We start from the raw sequence: 20,593 nt of genomic DNA, 5'->3' as shown, positions 1-20,593 counted from the left end.
TACCAAAAATGGCAAGAGATTCCAGTGCCAAAAGTCGATTCCATTTTTCCACAAAATTGCCCTTCTCAATCAAAAGGCGCCCAACCCAAAAAATATAAGGAACGAGGTTCAATTCGTAAACACACCAGACCGAGGTCCAACCTCCAAATTCCAACCAGATACAAATTGGTTCCAATTTACCTTAATCGGCGGCCCTCTCGTTACGTTACAGCACCCCGTTAGAAACAACAACGAAATAACGTAAACGTTCCCAGAGTTCTGGGTCGATACGTCGTCGGGCGAACCACCAACATTGACCTCGTTTATTAATTTTACTAGTCCAGAAAAGGTAAATCACAACCAAACCCCTCTCCAGCCCGTGTCCAGAGCCGGACCTCGCCTCACCTCAAAGTCCTCGTCCTTGAGCTGCTCTATTAACACAGGTGAAAATTAACCTCCCCCATTCCTTCTTCCCTGTGAAAAAAGTGCCTTTGTTGTGCCACCCCCACACACAGAGAAAACACTTTTCCTTCTTCGAGCAACCTTATCGGTCGCCCAGAATCTGCCCCTTCCAACTCAGCTGGCTGGACAACGACTTGGGCCGGTCGACGCTGCCTCTTCTGCTGACCTTCTTTCGGGGTGGCAACTGTTCCCCTTCCCCTCAGCTCTTGTTGCTGGTGGAGCACCAAACGGACGTCAGCAAAGACTTCACTTTCAACGGTATGTGAACCAACCACCCCCTGACTACTCTCATTCTTTTGGGTGATCCTCTCGGAGACAGGGTGGTGGCTCAAACCAGCTCAAATTGTATTAAAAAATAACTGGGTAGGGTACGTTATCCATTAGTGGACCCCTTTCGTATAGTGAACCCTCTGAAGGGTTTTTAATGGAAAATTCAATAAAATCACAATTTCAAGCGTGTTGTTGTCTACAAATCTTTTATTTGGCATGTTCAGCATCATTTAGAACAATTATGACTGACATTGAATTGTCCTTTTACCAAAATAAGTGTTTTGAGTTCTACATCTGAAATCAGCCATGGCCACTAGCATTTTCACAACAAAACTGCATTTATATTTTATGATTGAATTAGCCATCCAATCATTTTTTGACTGATTATTTAACTTCAGCAAGTCGAAGTAATGTAAGTTTAAGGATATTTACTAAAATAAAGCGAAGAAATGCAATTTTCTAGCAAAAATTATGGGGGTCCAATATAGGACAACGAAAATCCAAACTTTTCCAAAAGTGGACCCCTGTTTATTAAACCTTGAAAAATGATGAAAACTGTGTATTCAAGCAAAAGTTTCTCTAAAACATACAATAAATGCTTGTTGTTATCAACCTAAACGCATATTTTTTTCAATTATGAGTATAAATATAGCTGTTTTCATGTTAAAAGTACCAATAATGCTGAAGCCGTAAGAATTTATAATTAATCAAAACTATAGTTAATTGTACTTAACTGAAGCACTATAATTGCAGTTTGAAATGATATTTTATAATAATAAATCAATAACAAAACATTTTTTTTTCCAATAAACATGCGTGGTTTTATCAGCAACTGTAAACAATTCTATTGTTTAGTATCGGTCAACCATTTATGTAATTAATATGGAAAAATTTGCATCAAGATTACTCTTTTTAAATTATTTTTATGTTTACAGTGGTTTTTGAGACGTTTTCTCTGATCTTTTTCGGAAATAAATGTGTTTAAATGTCTTTTTGATTTTTTGTTGTTTAAAGCCAAATTTGTTAACAAAAAATATTTGTTTATGATGAAAAGTGAGCAAAATTCATCTTTTATTCATTATATTTATCATTAGACCTACACCATACATCAAAACATCAAATATCGGTTGAATTTGGTATAAAAATAACAGTTTGCCTATAGTGGACCCGGGTCCACAATCGGATTATGGACCCGGGTCCACTATAGGAAAAGGGGGTCCACAACAGGCAAAAAAACTTTTTTTTTCAATTGGCTATTTTTCTGCTCAAAAACAAATAACTGATGAAACAAATAGTCAAAATTGTTCGAAAGACTTCAGTTTTCATTGTTTTGTACAAAAGGTTATGAAAAAGTGCTTAAAATATTGAAAATTTATGAAAAATGTGCTTCGGCTCTACTAGGGGGTCCACTAATGGTTAAAATACCCTAATTCTCCGCCAAATCACACGAAATCGGGAAAAGTTGCCCCGACCCCTCTTCGAATTGCGTGAAACTTTGTCTTATGGGGTAACTTTTGTCCCTGATCACGAATCCGAGGTCCGTTTTTTTGATATCTCGTGACGGAAGGGCGGTACGACCCCTTTCATTTTTAAACATGCGGAAAGAGGTGTTTATCAATAATTTGCAGCCTGAAACGGTGGTGAGATAGAAATTTTGTGTTAAAGGGACTTTTATGTAAAATAAGACGTCCGATTTGATGGCGTACCCAGAATTCCGGAAAAACGTATTTTTCATCGAAAAAAAAAACACTAAAAAAGTTTAAAAACTCTGACATTTTCCGTTACTCGACTGTAACATTTTTTGGAACATGTCATTTTATGGGAAGTTTAATGTACTTTTCGAATCTTCATTGATCCAGAAGGGTTTTTGAAGGGGTTGTACCGCCCCTCCGTAACGAGGTATCAAAAAACGGACCTCGAATTCGTATTCCGGGACAAAAGTTATCCTTTAGGACAAAGTTTCACGCAAATCGAAAAGGGGTCGGGGCAACTTTTCCCGATTTCGTGTGAGTTGGTAGAGAATTACCCGTATCATATTTGATTTGATTATCAAATCATCAAATTTCGCAAAATTTCACCCCCTTTTTAAAATTGCAAATTTTGTTTAGACATCACAAATCAACTGCATTTTTTTATTTGGCATCTTCTGAATGTTTTCGGTCGGGCAATAAGAGAAAAGGGGGTAAGACGGCTAGCCTGAAGCGACCGATTATTTCGATCCCAACAAGAGTTGCAACAAAAGTTCGAAGACATAAGGTCGGATGAACAAAAGTCGAAATGTTGGTATTACTTGCGATTCCAACCGGTAGAACCGGATTTGAACAATTTTACAGAAAGCAGACAAACTATCCAAGTGATCAAATAGCAAATTGTGAACTAAAAAAATATTTAAATTTGCCCAAAGTTACAGCAATATTAAATTAATATCACATTTTGTTGGAGGCAACGTAAATTTTTGAACAAGTTGTTGATTTCCTCGGGAAGTGCGTCAATTTTTTTTAATCATTTCACATTTGAATTTTTATAAAAGTTTTAGGTTAAAGGCCACATTCTATGGCCAAATTAATGTCCTTGGCAAAATTGGCCATAGTTCTAGACCATAATTCAAGCTATATTTACATATTTATAAATAATAATAAATCGGGATATGGACACCTAGAAAATTTCGAGCAAATTATTGATTTCCTTGGGGTATATATCAATAATGAAAGAAATCAACTTTATCATTTCCAAATTTTTATAAAAGTTTTAATTTAAAGACCACATTTTATGACTAAATTAGTACCTATTTTCCCAATATTTGCGATTACTGCTGATCAGTGTTGCAAATGAGTGATAGAAAAGTTATCAATAGATTATCTCTGCACCAAAAACATCCGAGAGTGTAGCGGCCGTCACTATAGCTTGTGAGATTTCTTCTTGTGTCTTGTTATTCCCAGCGATGTCATTCTCTCTCTATCGCTCTTCCCTTTTTCCTCGACTATGCGCTCTCACCGCTGAGTCTCTCAATCTCTCCGAAAACTGCAATGAGAGAACGCGAGATGGCGATTAGGAGCCGACCACGCATGACGTCCCGTTAAACTGCGTTTGCAAAATTGGTTTTGTGGCGGCTTTTGTGGTAAACGCTGTTGCGGTAGGATGATCGTGGAAGCGGGAATGAGAGAGAAAAGGAAAATCGCGAGTGGGTAAACACGAAAACGTGTTCGACTATGTTCGGCGCTGAGACTTTCAATGAGGAGAGAAGAGCAGTTGTATTTGAGGCATGATTATTCAGGCGGGATAATTGTAGTTGCTGAGAGCTGATATTTTGATATTTTAACAACCCTGCTGCTGACAAAAACTCTGTAGACTTGTGATAATTGCTGACAAAAGTTGAATTTTCCCTTTAATTTAGTAGTTTTCCTACTTTAAAGAAAGGAAAACTTTGTTGCCTGTAGTAGTTTTCCCTTCTTAAAGAAAGAAAACAATCAATTAGAAGGAAATAATCAATTATGCTAAATGGCCATTATGCCAAATTACACTATGAGCAACTCTCTACCAAATCGGCCGATTTCGACCATTTTTATTTTTTGTATTTTTTGATGTGGCTCAAACTTTGTGGGGGCCTTCCCTATGACCAAGTAAGCTATTTTGCGTCATTGGTTCACCCATACAAGTCTCCATACAATTTTGGCTGCTGTCCATACAAAAATGGTACGAAAACATTCGAAAATCTGCAACTTTTGAATGAATTTTCTGATCAATTTGGTGTCTTCGGCAAAGTTGTAGGTACGTAGGCACTAGCGTGCACAGGGTGGGGCAACATGGGGCAACTGCCCCACCATCCACAGAAATTTGTTCTAAATTTGGTCAGGGGGTATCCACAAATGACGTATTTTTCAAAACGTGCATATTATTGCCCCACCTTCCTCAAAGAGCTGGGCACGCTAGTGTACGTAGGTAACGTCCTCAACGTTTGAGAAAAAATAAAGGTACACGTGCAGATTTTTTAATAAACTTTTTTTTCACAAAAATTCAATTTCCCAAAATACTTATTTTTTGATTTTCGAGATTTTTATATGTTTTAGGGGACAAAACCCCGCCACTTTTGAGTCATAGAGAAACATGGTCAAAAAATCTGCAACCGAGTTATGATTTTTTTTAAATTGTGATTTTTGGAAAAATAGAAATTTCATGCATGCAAAAACAAAATGGTAATATTTGAATATTGTTGGCCCTTTTAAAATGATAGTCTTGATTTTTTTTTCTAAATATTTTTTTTCGAAAAGATCGGAAAATTTCACGAATGTTTCATGTTCTAACATAAAAAATCGGACCATTAGTTGCTGAGATATCGACATTAGAAAATGGTGGGTTTTTTTGGATGAGGCTTAAAAAACTTAAATTTTCCTGTTTCTTTTTCTTAAAGCCGCTGTATCTCTGCAACCAGAGGTCTAATCTTCATTGTCTCTTAGACAATTTTAAAGCAAATTTTCTGAACTTTTCAAAAAAATATTTTTAGAAATGGTCACTTATGGTCACTATTTTGAAAAATCGTAAAACTGCAAATATTTCGTTAAAATCAAACTTCCGGTGGATATATCTTGAAAATAGAGCCCCCTGGACAGCTACCAAAAATGTATGGAGACGACTTGTATGGGTGAAACAATGACACAAAACAGCTTATTTGGTCATAGGGAAGGCCCCCATAAAGTTTGAGGCAAATCAAAAAATACAAAAAATAAAAATGGTCGAAATCGGCCGATTTCGTCGAGAGTTGCTCAACTATTGAATGCAATAAACAATGGGATTGGGGTTGAAATCAATAAAATGTATCGAAAACATTTAAGAAGGTTGCATAATGATTTCGGCTTAATTTTCAACATTTTCTAAATATTAAGTTTTTGAACTGTAATAAAATCAATTTGAGCTTCCACCCTGAGCACACTACTTCACACTTCCTCCTTTTTCCACAAGCGAGCATTGATTTTCTTCGCATGCAAACAGCAACATTTCTTTACATTTGTTTTGCGCCCCGTCATGCAAAGAACAACAACACCAACAAGAAGACAAAACGGGGACACCGCGCTCGCCCAAAGTGGGCCACGGCAGAAAATTCCACCCTACTGACCGCGGCACTGACCACCGGCTAGTTCGCGGGGGGAGTAATTTCCTTCGGGTTTTCCTTCGGTTGCGCTCGGTTCGGGTTCGGGCATTTTCGCGGCAGAGAGCAAACCGGGAGAGAGCCTCACTAATACGAGCAAACTTGTGTGTGTGTGTGTGTGCGATTTTGAGGGGAGGAAATTTTCCCCACCTTTCCAAAAACAAAACAAAGGATGCGCAGAAAGGAAGGGGAAATTTGACCAATCAAACGGTCTTTTTGACAGGGGGGGAGGGTAAACAAAAACAACCACATGCTGGATTGTTTACATCCACTTGTGTTGACACATCCCAGTGTCATCGTTTGTCATCGCTGGACAAAAGGAGGGGAGGAAAGATAATGGACTACTCTGAACAATCGGGATAAGCTGGTATTCCACTACAGGAAACTTCGCTTAAGTCGGCAAAACACAATTTTAACAGTATCTGTGATTGTCGAAACAGTTGGCCGGAAGGTTTTTTTCATTGAAGTAACGGATTTTTTTTCCAGTAGTGGAATACCAACCTAAACTTTGAATAATGGAAACATGACTTGCCTCCGGCAGGTGTTTACGGTCGGAAAACAAAAATGTTAGCGACATCTATGTTCGTCTAGCTCAACTATCAAGCATTATTGTGGACACGCTCCGGCAAAATAACGACCCCATTTTTTCACATTACGACCTTTTCTACCTCCTTCTCCCCCCTTCCCACACCCTCTCTTCGCCAAAGTAAACTCAACACATGTTTTGTGTTTTCTCTTTTTTTTCTGCAATATTTCTTCGCCAAGTGACTTTTTTTTTCTTCTCCTAGTTATGTGACGTGATTTATGGCCGTTCATAATTTAGACGGCGTTGACATGGAAGTGGTCCCTGCTAGCTCAACTGGTTTGTCGTTTGGTTTGCAGATTTGGGATCTTGAACGCATAAAACTTGTTGGAATTTCATATTTTCCTCTTATTGCTATTCCCTTTAATATATGGTATTTCAACTTTCAGTGGGCACTAGGTTTAAAATTAAAAAAAATATTAAAAAGGATCAAAATTTAGTTCAAATTAAACAAACTATTTTGAGCCCACCTGAGCCAACACAAAGATTTTGTGTTTCCTTTAAGTGTTGAACATTTGTGAAACATATCTGGAGTTTTTTTTAAGAGGTCCAATAAACCAAATTTTCAAGTTTTTGCTTTTTGGGTGTTTTTGAAACCGCCTTGAGCCAGGGATATTAAAAAACACCCAAAAAGCAAAAAACTGAAAATTTGGTTTATTGGACCTTTTCAAAAAAAACTCCAGATATGATTTTCAGAGGAACAGTCTTCATATAATTGCCAATTTTCGATTAAAAGCTCCATAATTCCGACAGATGGCGCAAAGCATCGAAGAATGACGATTCAAATTTTCGCTGTTCGGTTATATAGGAATACAAACTTAAAATTGAATTTACAGCTCTTAGAACAACTTTTGCGAAAAAATTCAAGTAGTACGAGTGTAAACTATTTGCCCTCTATAAATTAACGCAATAAAAAAGATTTAGAAAAAAAAAATTTAAAAAAAAAATTTCAAATGATAGAGCATCAAAAGTTAACAAAGTATCAGCTCGAATTTTTGCTCAAAAGTTGTTTTGAACGCTGGAATTTGACAAAACCGAATTCGCATACATAACCTCAAAGGGCAAAAATTTCAATCGACATCCTTCGCTCTGTTCTGCTACTCAACACTAGATGTCACATGTCCTTTAGCTTATGAATGCCAATAGCTATTCAGGATCAACTAACATGAATCGTTTTGCCATCTTCGTCAAAGTAGATTGGCTTAACATTTAAAACAAGAGAAAACACTTGGCGATGTTTCGACCCAATTAGCAAAAAATCGACGATTTGCTTTTTACGATACATTTTACCTTTTTTTATCTCACGGACTATAGAGAATTTGCAGCAAAGCTAAAAGACACATGCCGCCACCTATGAACAAATAGCGTAAACCTATGATTTTTCGAAAAAATGTATTTTAACCTTCAAAATCAACATTTTTATTGAACTTATGCCGGATTCGGATGAGAAAAATTATTTCCAACAATTTGGTGTATAACTTTCCAATATTTGTTTGATTTTTCTATGAGAAAACTGGAAATTTAGAAAAAGATAGTAATTTGGACTATTTGGCAACAAAGTCTGTCAAAAATCAATGAAAATTGTTGAATATACGTTAACACATCTGTTATCATTTATATAACTGTTTATTTCTTTGATATTTACGGGGAAACTCATTTTTTCGTGTTCCAAAACATGTTTTTTAAAGAAAAAGTTCACAAATTTTTGCGCGCCCAAAAAATGATGTTCATTATTTTAAAGCAAAAAAAATTTCTCGTCTTTTGCAACTAGTTTCATTAAGATTGATGCAGGGAATCATGAGAAATAAGCGATTTTGTTCTTCAATCCAGCAGAAAGGAATACGATTTTTGGCAAGTAACCCCATTTTGGCGCCACCTACATTTGAAACACAGTCGCGCTGCAAAACCTCAATGCGGATGTCACACGTCGAAAAATGACATGTCATTTTTCGTAGATAGACAATGTTTGTGAAAAATATGAAATAAATTAATTTATGTGTTTTTAACAGTGAACATCGTTTGCTGATTCTCTTTTGGGAGATGTTTTCTTCATAGAGATATCCACGCGCTAGAGTGTGTTAGTTTGTAACAAAATTACACACAGACATAGGCAAATCGAGTAGATTAATTCGTCTGTCAAAATCAGCTGTGTCCTTTATTATACCACGAGCACGTGGTAAACAGCTGGTTTTTACAGACGATTGGTCTACTCGATTTGCCTATGTCTGCGTAAAATAGTGTAAACAAAATCAGCTGCTTGGAATTCAGCCAATCACAGTCGATCAAAACCAAAACAATACTTCAAATACAAATACTAACACAGAATCGTGGTGTGCGTGAGAGGAACCGTGGAGATCTCTACTGACCGATTCTTCGGCTCCTTTTCAAAAAATTCCCAAGTTTTTTTCAGCGTTTTGGCTGTAGTGGCACAATTAAAGAAGAAACCCCCCAATGTTATTACATATTTGGAAAGATAATTGATTTTCCAACATAGAAATGACATGCATAATGAACAGTATTATACCTGTGCTTCTCCTGATATGAAAATGCAGCGTGACGGGACAACATCGTAAAACTGGAATTTTAAAAGGCACACCAAAAAAATCGACGCAGTTTTGCCAGATTGATTTTTTAAAACTTTTGCTCTTCTACACATTATCACAAATTGAAAAACGAATCTTTTGCTCCTTGAACTGAAAGATTTGGTTGAGATTTGAGTTTTTGCCAGCCATTTCTTTTCGTGACGGGACAACGAAAGGAGCAGATTTACGAAAAAACTCCTCTCCCATTCAATGACTTGCAGACCTTATTTGGTCAATATTTTTGGCATTTCAGATAAGAAAACGCATTTAAAGCACATTGCAATTATTAGATCATAATTAAAATGAAATTTTTCATATAAAAAATCACATTGAAAATTGAAAAAAGTGATATTTTGGTGTAGCTTCGCTAAGAATCGGTCTACTGTGTTTCATCTTCTCTTTTTTGTGATTTGTTGAACAATTTCAAATCAACTAATAACTCTCTCTCTCTTTTTCTTCTCTTCCTCTCTATCGCTATCTCTATCTGCAAACTTCTCAAACCTTCCCAATCACATCGATAACCGAAATGGTGTTGGTGGTTGTGGCGGTGTCCAAAGTGTCCCTTTTTCCATAATGCCATGTCCCGGGGGGACCTGCTCTACGGTACCTGGGTGAGTGAGAGCGTTTACGTCAAACCGTGTCGCAACATTCTCAACCCAACTCGCTCACCTAATCATCTCTTTTCTCGAAAGCAAAAATCGGCAGTGTTTGGCCAAGATCCAGCATACACCCAAAAAAAAAATATCCCATACTCTAACGTTCGCGATTTTGATTTGTTTCACCCCAGTTGATCTCGTTTCAAACCCCTCACGATACACACGTCACATTCAACCTCCATGTTCTTTGTGTGTATGAGTTGTCCTGGTATGTATCATAAACACGCGATTAAACAAAAACGACCAAATCACCACAATCAGGTAACGAAGCAAAACCGTGTGACCATCCCCACCAACACCATTATCTTTCGATTTCTCCTGCACGATCTGCGCCCTTTCCGAACAGTCGCATACTTTCAGGCGTTGACCTTGTACATATTTACACCGGTTTTGGCTACTTGCTCACAGATGGCGCTGCCCAACTGCCATCAGTCATCGGTGGGGAAAACCCCAAAAACAAAAACAAAACAAGGCAAATGTGCCCCATCATTATCACATAACTTGTCCACCGTACTGACATGGGCGTAGTGTGGTGGGAAACTCTCCCCTCAATACCCGCCCTACGCAAATTTAATTACCCCTATAGAGGGAAGTCTTGTGTGGCTTGGGTTGGAGTCCCTACGATGAAGAAGCGTTTTTCACTTGCTGTTTTCCCCTCGCAAACAGTCATTATCTTAATCTAAGCTTCCGTCATAAATTAGATCCAATCCTCGATGGGAGTTCTGCTTCTTGAAATTTTAGGGGAGTGGAGGTGTTGGTTCGTTCCTTTGTGTTGTCCGGTTGAACGCCAGCAACGACTACTGCTGTTACAAGGTCCAGACTCTTTCGGGTGGTGATCCTCATTAGCCCAGGTGTTGTAACAGTGAAATAAAGTTTTACCTCTTCGACGAGCAAAAATTACTGCAACAGGCTTATAAAAAATCTAAGTAAAATGTTAAATGGTTAAAATTCTGACATTTGCCAAATTAGTCAAGGCACAAGACCCTAAAACAGCGATGCAAGAAGTGAATCGTGTAACAGGCCAGTTTTTGATAAAAAAAGTAATGTTAACATTCCATATAGGTTGTCTTCCTAAGGTGTCTTGATAAGGTCCAGTTTGTGACGATACACTACCTTCCCTTTACTAAGCAATCGAATCCAGAAGGGAAAAGATCACCAGTTTTGTTGGTCCGAGCCGGGATTTGAACCCCGATCTACCGCTCACGAGGCGGGAGCGTTACCACTGAGCTACGTGACTCGGTCATCAGTTTTTGATGGATCCAGACTAAATCGACCCTCGTGAATCCGAATCTACCTGTTGATTTTCCCGATTCTCAAAAGAAAACCGAGATATTCAAGATGGCGTCCAATATGGCGGCTGAATGGAAAAAATCACAATAAAAGGATTTTCAAGTTCAATCAACTACTCAATTATGACTAATTTGGAGTCGCTGAACTCGAATATGACCCTTAGAATACTGCAAAGTACTAAGGGATTGTGCAGTCCAAGATGGCTGCCAATATGGCTAAACTAGAATATTGGAAATGTTTATACATAAATGTAACAGGCAATCAACAGGTCAAATCTAACTAATTTGGGGTAGCTGATCTCTCTCCCTGAGTACTTTAGAGTATTCTAGGGGTCATATTCGAGTTCAGCGACCCCAAATCAGTTAGATTTGACCTGTTGATTCACACTTCGAAAAAATCGTGTAATATTCCGTCTCATTTGATGCACATAACTGGAGCGTCAAATAAGACTTAAAATTACATCAGATTTTAAAATTACATGCCCCAACCGACAGGCTTATTAAATGTAAAATTACAGCAGACGCAATTTTGTTGGATACTTTCTTGTTGGATTTTCGGATCATTCTTATTGGGGTAAAAACGACACGTTTTAATTTTTCATGTACAGTTTTTTTATTTGCGCTTATCTATCACAATATCACTTAATCTTTTTTCTTTTTCTTGGCACTTTTAACTCACTATTTTTTTTTTCTTTTATTGGTCTGCTCCCGTTCACTACGAATTTTATTCGATTCTTCCATCCACGTCCGAGGAAATGACCATCTTCGGTTTCGCGCACCTGTGTTGACCGCAGAACTAGAGGATTCCGGTCCTGGTCCGCAACTGGATAATGAATCCGGTCCTGTCCACTTCGTATTTTCCGGTCGAACTTCGCTCCTCACCTGTGTCTCTTCCAACAGGGGCTGCTGACGGCAAGTAGACCTTCCGGGAAACCTTTCCCGGAACGCAGAGCACCGGCACCGGCTGCATCTTGGACCGGAGAGTGGTTGCGGGGAAAATAATTGCTCCAAAGCCCTAGCAGCTTCAACCCGAACAGTATCCGTGCCGGGATCCATCAAGATTATTTCCCAAACTAAAATGAAAACAAAAACAAACAAAAAATATGTTGTTGTACATTAAATTTGATGGCATGAAGATAAAACTTACCTCTTCAAGAAATTTTGTTGTAATATGTTTTGCTTTTGCGGAGAGTAACTGTTAAAACAAGATAAGAGCCAAAGCTGCCGCGACAATATTTTGCGCAACTTCAAACATGGCTGACGTTTGTGATGAGTCTCTACACTGCAAAACGTTTCCACGTGGAGTTCGGTTAAATGTAACACAAAATTACATCAAAAAACACGCTCTAGCTATGTGCATCACAATTGACTGAAAATTGGGTAGTGAATAATTGAATCTTACGTTTTCTTTAATGTAAAATTGTTTTTCGTTATATTCACGATGAGTTTGGGAAGCTACGTCAAAACAATCATAATATTACATCAAATTTTTGATTACATGATTTTAATTTGCGTTAAAATCATGATTACGTTGAATGTAATATTAATATTTTTTTAGTGTGTTGCCTGTTACATTTATGTATGAACATTTCCAATATTCTAGTTTAGCCATATTGGCAGCCATCTTGGATTGCACAATCCCTTAGTACTTTGAAGTATTCTAAGGGTCATATTCGAGTTCAGCGATCCGGAATTAGTTAATTTTGAGTTGTTGATTGAACTTGAAAGCCCTTTTATTGTGTTTTTTTCCATTCAGCCGCCATATTGGACACCATCTTGAATATATCGATTCCCTTTCAAAATCGGGGAAATCATCAGGCAGATTCGGATTCAGGAGGGTCGATTCAGTCTAGATCCATCAAAAACTGGCACGATTTGCTTCTAGACACGAAAAATGAGCACCTTTTTTGAATTTGTGCCTAGACTAAATATCGCTCCATACTTTCACATAGGTGTAATTCTCTACCAACTCACACGAAATCGGAAAAAGTTGCCCCGACCCCTCTTCGATTTGCGCGAAACTTTGTCCTAAGCGGTAACTTTTGTCCCTGATCACAAATCCGGGACCCCGGAAAATTTTTGAAACAATCACAAAATCTATGTTATCAATATATTTGTTATGTTTTTCAATCTTTAAAACGTATAATTAGCAAAATACTATTGATTGGTGATAATCTACTCTTCAATATAAACAAGGACAGCAGTTTCTAGATAGCTTACCTGCCCATGTTCGCATAAATGTCCCATATGCAAAAACAGCAGTTGAGAAAAACGCAGGGCAAGTTTGTCCCATGGATTTCCTCCAGATTGCTAGAACAACGTAATGGATGATATAGGCTTTTCTGAATGTTGAACAAAACTGCTTCAATAACTCAAAAACGATGAAAATTCATATTGGACATTTATGCGATCAGGGGCAATTAAGCTATCTACACAGAAAAAAATAATGTAAATTTGGAAGCTGTATTTAGACTGAAAAAGTGACATTACACAAGAAAAGTGGTAAAATTACACATTTCCAGAGATAAAATTACACCTTTTCTCTGACATAAAAGATGTACCCCTTCCCAGATGTAATATTACCATGATTTTTTTTTTCTGTGTAGAAACTGTTTTGTTGTGCTTTGGACTTCAAATGAAACACAGTTTTTAATCCAATGCAATTTAAATTAAATAAGTCTCTTATAAATATATATATATTTTTAAGTCACATTCTCTAGCGACAAAAACGACACGTCGAACGGCGAACATTTCAATTGCATTCGTTTTTATATTGGTCCAATCATCAACTGCAGCTGGATTAACCATTAGAAATTGCAAGAAACCAAAAGGGGTCAAAATTTCACTATTTCTCACCCTGTTGCAACGTCACGGAGAGATCGATGTGGCAAATGAAAATTCGACTTTTCCATAGTCACTACTTGTAGAAAATTATGTTTCAAATCCGAATCTGTAAAAAATAATAAATTTGGGACAGGTTTTGATATCATACGACACATATTTCGAAAAAAAAAGTTGAAAAATGGTGATGTTGCAACGCCGGAATGTTTCTGGATTATATGAAATAACTAGAAAAGCTTTGAAAATTTCTTTAAAAGTATCTAACACGACAAGTTGTCGTCGACAACAAATAAAAAAATACCAGTCAATGTGAAATTTTAAATAAAATTTAGAAATTCATGAATTTCATGTGACTCCGCCAACTGGGGAAAATCGAGGGGAGATTTTGGGACAATAAATTTGGAAATCAACTTATTGATTATTTTGTTCTGTTCCTGTTTTAACCGAAATCAATTTTAAAAAATCAAAACATGATGCGAAATAATTGGCTTAAACAACTGTCTTAATTTGATACATTTATTAGATGAAAAATAGTTATCTGGGATATTTTTTCAAATTTCAAATGATAAATATACGTTATTATAATACCCAGTCTTTTGAAAACATATTGTTTGGGAGTAGCGTCCACCCTTGGATGTACCCCTGGTCAAAGTTATATTCACCACTTTTGATACCTTCGATCCTCTCTGGAGAGATCAATGACGTCACCTAGGATTAGCTCATTATCTCTGGATTTTGGTGCTAATATGCGTGATATGGATCGACTTGTGGGTTGAAGATGATCTGTAGGAGATTTAGGTTTAAACACACACAGTCCAATATACCAAGTTGAGCCGATAGGAGATCGCCAACAGGAGGGCCTCTGGCCCGCGCTGCGAGCGCAATTACTTGTATCTTTATGTTAGTTATTAAATGTTAATAAAGTGACGATTTTTACACGGTTATTTCAATCTAAAACCCGCGAGTTGTTACTGTGCGATATCCGGTGTGATCTAACGAGTCCTCCGTGGACTCTGGGAAGAATTGGCCGCTGCTGTTCCTGGGAAACCGACTCCGAGTGTGCACTGGACGTGAACACCCCCCCCCCCCCTGCCTGCCGCACCATCCGGTTCGTGTTGGGGTCTGGTGAACGCTGCTCAGGTTCTATCGAAGGAGGATTTCACGGTGAGAAGGACCAACCCCAACATTTGGTCCTTCGAACCGGATGCATGGCCTACGGACAGTCTGGACATGGTGGGGGTACGGATACCCGCGGAAAGGATTCGCGCCAAGTTGGAGAGTCGGTGCAGCAGCGATGGTGGAGGTCGCCATCTTCTCGCGGAAGGACAAAGGTCAAAAGGACAAAAGGACCTTCGGAAATGGACGCCGTCATGGCAGATAGGCGTACTTCAGGACTGGACATCGGTACCGGAAATGGTTAGCCAGGTTAGTAGAACCAAGAACAATATGTCCAGCCGAAGCATCACATCCAGTCACTTTACTAACACCCACACTTTTCCAAAATCACTTGGACGGCAATTGATCAACCCATCGTCAACGGTGACGATATCGGACCACTGGGAGTGGTGGTCATGGACATCTATGGTGCGAAACGGGAACATCGCACTTCCGGAAATCGTTTGGTTCGTTTTTGGATATTCGAACCACCAACCAATCAATGGAAAATGGACTCGCCATTCATCGGTAATCTACAATGGACATCCGCCATTGTCCGTGTGAGAGTAACCACGTGTGGAACGGTTGCTACCTGGTACGAGATTCGACGGCTCGGTCTCAACAATCACCAACGACCTGGAGCGTCGTGAAAGGAGCGTACGGATTGGCAAGCTCGGATTTCATCAATTAACTTCACCCGGAACGACTGATCCAGTGAGGATTCCTGTTCTCTCAGGTAATTTAGCATAGATCAGTATATGTTTCCGCCGAAGCTTGGGCAATTACCGCATACTCACACAAATATTCGTTCTACAACTCATTCCGAACGCGAACGACCTGAACAATGCCATCTTCCTCGGGCGAGGAATCGATGACGTCAATGGAGCACTACCACGTGGTGAACCGCTTGGTACAGCGGTGGACGGGGCCTACCCGAGGTTACCTGTTATCATCAATACACACCCCATCACGTGGACAACACCACCTAATTCACCACCCCACGGAAGGCTGCGAAATGGTTCGCGCTGACGAATCCACCACGCGATCGTCACCCGACAGGATCACCACAACAACCCCACGGAGGATGAGGCTACAACCTGCCAGACCACCCACGCTGGCAACCCACTCAACTCGAGGTCACCAACCATGCATCGGAGTCGAAGAGGTGGCACCATGGACTTTTCTTTAAGGTAAATAGCACGTTGCACGGTATATGCCTTGCCGAGGCATTACACTCTGGATATTACACCAAATCCTCTTCTCTCGATTGCATCATCAACCAATTTGGAGGCACGTCTCGGATCGGAGATTCCCGAGATGACGAAACAACTCGCTGATGACGTCAACCCCATCGTATCAGCTGATCGCGGTTAACAAAGGGATCGCCAGCCAGGGCAGCGAGGACAAAAGGCTACCACTCCGCGGCAAAGCAGTGGAGCAATCAAAAATGGTTCGTCTAGACCATGACGTCATCAACGATCGGTTTGTTTTGAGGCAGTAGGAAAGGTAGTCGCAAAAGGCACTTGGATAGGGCCAGGAACACAAACACACTTGTAAGCTGTAACATTTACACTTGGGATCAAACTCTGGCATGCTTACACAAACCAAAACCAACTGTCGATTGCTACCAACACACATGAGAGTTGATGGGGATACAACCACAAACAGGCGTGACGTCACGGGACGTCGCCAACCATCTCGGACCGGCGAATGGTCGCCGAGTGTTGCGTCATCGGGGCGAGACACACCTACCACAGCGTGACGAGGGATGTTACGTTGGTAACCAAGGAAGGATGCAGTCAACGGTGCACTGCGAACTCCACGAAGCACGGGCTTCGGTACTCAACTGTCGACAGACATGGTCTCCTAATCCAACGAGCAGCCTAGGATCTTGCAACTTCCGTCTGGGACGACGGAGCAATGGTTTTTACGAAGGAAGCAGTCTCGGATGCACTGCGGGTTACAACAAGGCGTCACTGGGACGTCTGACCTACGGAACGGTCACCCTAACCAAGGATCTTCAACACTTTTCGGAGCGTGACGTCATCGGTGACGTGCATGCATGTTCAACACCCATTTGGATCAAAATACCACCCCAAGGCCGGAGCAACGGGCTCCATCCACGGCCTATCCGGAGCAGGGCTCCATCCACGGCCTATCCGGAGCAGGGCTCCAAGGAATCATAGGGACCGAAGCATAGGGCTTCAATCATGGTCAAGCTGGAGCAGAGCTTCACATTCCCACCCAAGGCCGGAGCAACGGGCTCCACCCACGGCCAAGCTGAAGCAAACCTCCACACATCCCAATCCAAGGCCGGAGCATAGGGCTCCACCTACGGCCAAGCCGGAGCAGGGCTCCACATGGACTATCCAAGGTCGAAGCATCGGGCTTCTTCCACGTCAACCCAAGGTCGGAGCATCGGGCTCCTCCCACGGTCAACACCGAAGGAAATCACCAGCTGGAGAAGGTCTCCACATTTCCAACCAAGGTCGGGGCAACGGGCTCCACGTACGCACAACCTGAAAGCTGAAGCAGGGCTTCACAAGGGACCCACGGGCGGTCACACGGAGGTGCAGAGATTGTGCACAGTCTCACACCTAGCGGACGATGCAAATCGTCACAAGCACTCACTTTGAGTCAACACAATTGGTTTTTATTTTTAATCCACTCGGGAAGCTGAACACCAAGATCATCCAGGCGGACGATCAGGCAAGGTTGAATATAGACAGCAGGACGTCATCACACCAAGGTCGACGTGGCAAGATCACGGAGGTATCGCGGCAGATGTGCAGGTGCACAATTCTAGGACGGTCTGTTTCCAATGTTTAATCCGATCACAATAACTGCGGGGCAATTACGAACGATCGGCAAGACCATTTCAACGCAACTCACAACCACATAGGATCGAATTACAACGACATCGACAGCGGTTTGTCGATGGTGGGTGAGCTGGTATGCACACCACAGGAACGGTTTGGACACGATCGCAACGATCAACACGACGGTTTGCACGACTGCTGTTTGCAGTTTGGGTTCGCCATGGGCACGCTCACATCCAGGATCGAGTACGGCGAACTGGACTTCTGTGTGTAGGATTCATACAGAAGTACTCGGCGATGGTCAAACGGTGGGTGAGGTTCGGAGACACTCACACACTCACGCAGGACACCAATTCAACCAGGAAGACCAACTCAGCGTGGACACGATCTGCTGGAGCTGGTCAGCAGTACAAGGAAACAACAACATCTCGGGCAAGCAGGCAGCACATCACCATTTGGTTTGGTTTGGTCAACAATTGGTATTGGTTTCGGGGTAACCCTTAAGCTGCCATGGAATGGAATTTACACAAACGACACATGGTTAGGTAAACGGGAATTTGGGTACTTGGCTTGTTGTGGTCCCCGATCATGACAGTCAGTACAAGGGAATTTTGGTTGTTCAGAAATTTTAGAAATTTCAGGGTGGGTGAGGATGTTTGGGAGTAGCGTCCACCCTTGGATGTACCCCTGGTCAAACTTATATTCACCACTTTTGATACCTTCGATCCTCTCTGGAGAGATCAATGACGTCACCTAGGATTAGCTCATTATCTCCGGATTTTGGTGCTAATATGCGTGATATGGATCGACTTGTGGGTTGAAGATGATCTGTAGGAGATTTAGGTTTAAACACACACAGTCCAATATACCAAGTTGAGCCGATAGGAGATCGCCAACAGGAGGGCCTCTGGCCCGCGCTGCGAGCGCAATTACTTGTATCTTTTTGTTAGTTATTAAATGTTAATAAAGTGACGATTTTTACACGGTTATTTCAATCTAAAACCCGCGAGTTGTTACTGTGCGATATCCGGTGTGATCTAACGAGTCCTCCGTGGACTCTGGGAAGAATTGGCCGCTGCTGTTCCTGGGAAACCGACTCCGAGTGTGCACTGGACGTGAACACCCCCCCCCCCTGCCTGCCGCACCATCCGGTTCGTGTTGGGGTCTGGTGAACGCTGCTCAGGTTCTATCGAAGGAGGATTTCACGGTGAGAAGGACCAACCCCAACACATATTAAGTTAAACAGAAAATATTAACGCTCGGGTAGTCATTTGCCCCTATTTTTTTTTCTTAAAAATCTCATAACTTTTCGTAGAATTGACCATTTTGGATGCTTCCGGTTGCAAAAGATCCAGATTTGTCTATACTGTCAGATGAGGGACAAATATGGTCCACTTTTACCGGAGATGTTCCGGATTCCCTTGGGGTACCTCGACCCTCCTATTTGGGATTAGGGTCAATATAACAATAACTTTTTCACAGAATAATGTCGGAAATGATGCAAAACTTCAATGCATCATCCTAATACATTAGCCTGCATAGATACATGACATGCTCAAGACCTTCGGGCACCGGAACAGGTTCAAACCGGAAACGGTTCACTGAGCTGATTGGTCCCCAATTGGAACCGGCTCCGGTGTCCCGTAGGACTTAACCATGTCATTGTTATAGAGCAATTCCAGCTCAAATCAGGAATTTTTCTGGTACTTTTGTACCCGACCCTCTCCGATTTCAATGAAACTTTGTAGACATGTTATCCTAGTCCTATATGAGCCATTTTTGTGTATATGGAGCCAATAGTACTTAAAAATAACATTTGAGATGGGCGTAAGGTATTTAACTATTTTTGTATTTTGCAATTTAAAAATTACCGTTGCATCGTATCAAAAAGTGGTCAAAGACAAACTTGTAGGAAATTGGACGGGCTTTCTGAAAAAAATACACTGAAACAAAAATACACGCCACATCAATGAGATTTTTAGATTTTTAAGTCTAAAACTTAAATTTAAAGGTGATGTCACGATTTTTTTTGTTCAAAATTTTTGAGGTAATAGCCTAAAATGTTTCCAAAAGACTGACGAAAAATGCAGGATGGTATGTCTCTCCTATAAAAATACAAAAATCGTTTACTAAAACTGTTTTTTTGAAAAGTTTTTTGAAATGGGAAATTGGACGAGCTTTCCGGTAAAAATATTTACGAGACTGGAAAACCAAGTCTGTCACATAGAAATTGCCAAAAACCACCAAAAAACCTATTTTTTCAACATTTTTATTTTTAAAACCGCTGTATCTCCCCAATGATTGGACATAGGACAGTGGTCAATATGGAGATTTTATGTAAAATTGTCTGGAGAATCGATCCCCACTACTGGTTTTTAAAAATTTTGACGTTTATACCACTTAAAAAAACAGTTTTAGTAGAGCGTCCAATTTCCCGTCCCGGGAAAAAATTTCCCGGGAATTCCCGGGATTTCCCGGATAAAAATATTTCCCGTTTCCCGGGAAATTTGTGAATTTCCCGGGAATTCCCGAAATACAAGCAGAAGTATACATTTTCCTACCTTTTTGGCACCAATGTTTTGAAATTATACAAAAAATAATAATTGGAGAACCTGATTCATATTGAACTAATCAGATTGTCTGTAAATTTCATGTCAAGGTTTAATTCAGATAATATTTATTTCTGAAGTATTCACCACTAGGAATATTGTTTGCTTATATGTTGGGCAACAACAGTTACGCTGTTATGGAATGAATATAAATTATTTTATTTTTGACAACATTTTTTAATGTTTTTTTTGTAATATCATTTGA

General features: G+C 40.2%; 1 protein-coding gene and 1 long non-coding RNA gene across 5 annotated transcripts in view; both read left to right on the top strand.

The window, feature by feature from the left end:
- The window catches only part of LOC120421546 (echinoderm microtubule-associated protein-like CG42247), a 92,846-nt gene that overhangs the window by 26,477 nt on the left and 45,776 nt on the right, over positions 1 to 20,593 (top strand). The gene's annotated exons all lie outside the window — the stretch shown is intronic.
- On the top strand, positions 17,112 to 18,760 carry LOC128093436 (uncharacterized). The gene is made up of 2 exons (XR_008212463.1): positions 17,112 to 17,427; positions 17,496 to 18,760. It is a non-coding gene; the product is annotated as an uncharacterized LOC128093436 (long non-coding RNA).

This window comes from Culex pipiens, chromosome 1, assembly GCF_016801865.2.
Source record: "Culex pipiens pallens isolate TS chromosome 1, TS_CPP_V2, whole genome shotgun sequence".
NCBI classification, from domain to species: Eukaryota; Metazoa; Arthropoda; class Insecta; order Diptera; family Culicidae; genus Culex; species Culex pipiens.
Note: the sequence above shows the minus strand (reverse complement) of the source record. Positions and strands in the feature narration are given on the sequence as shown.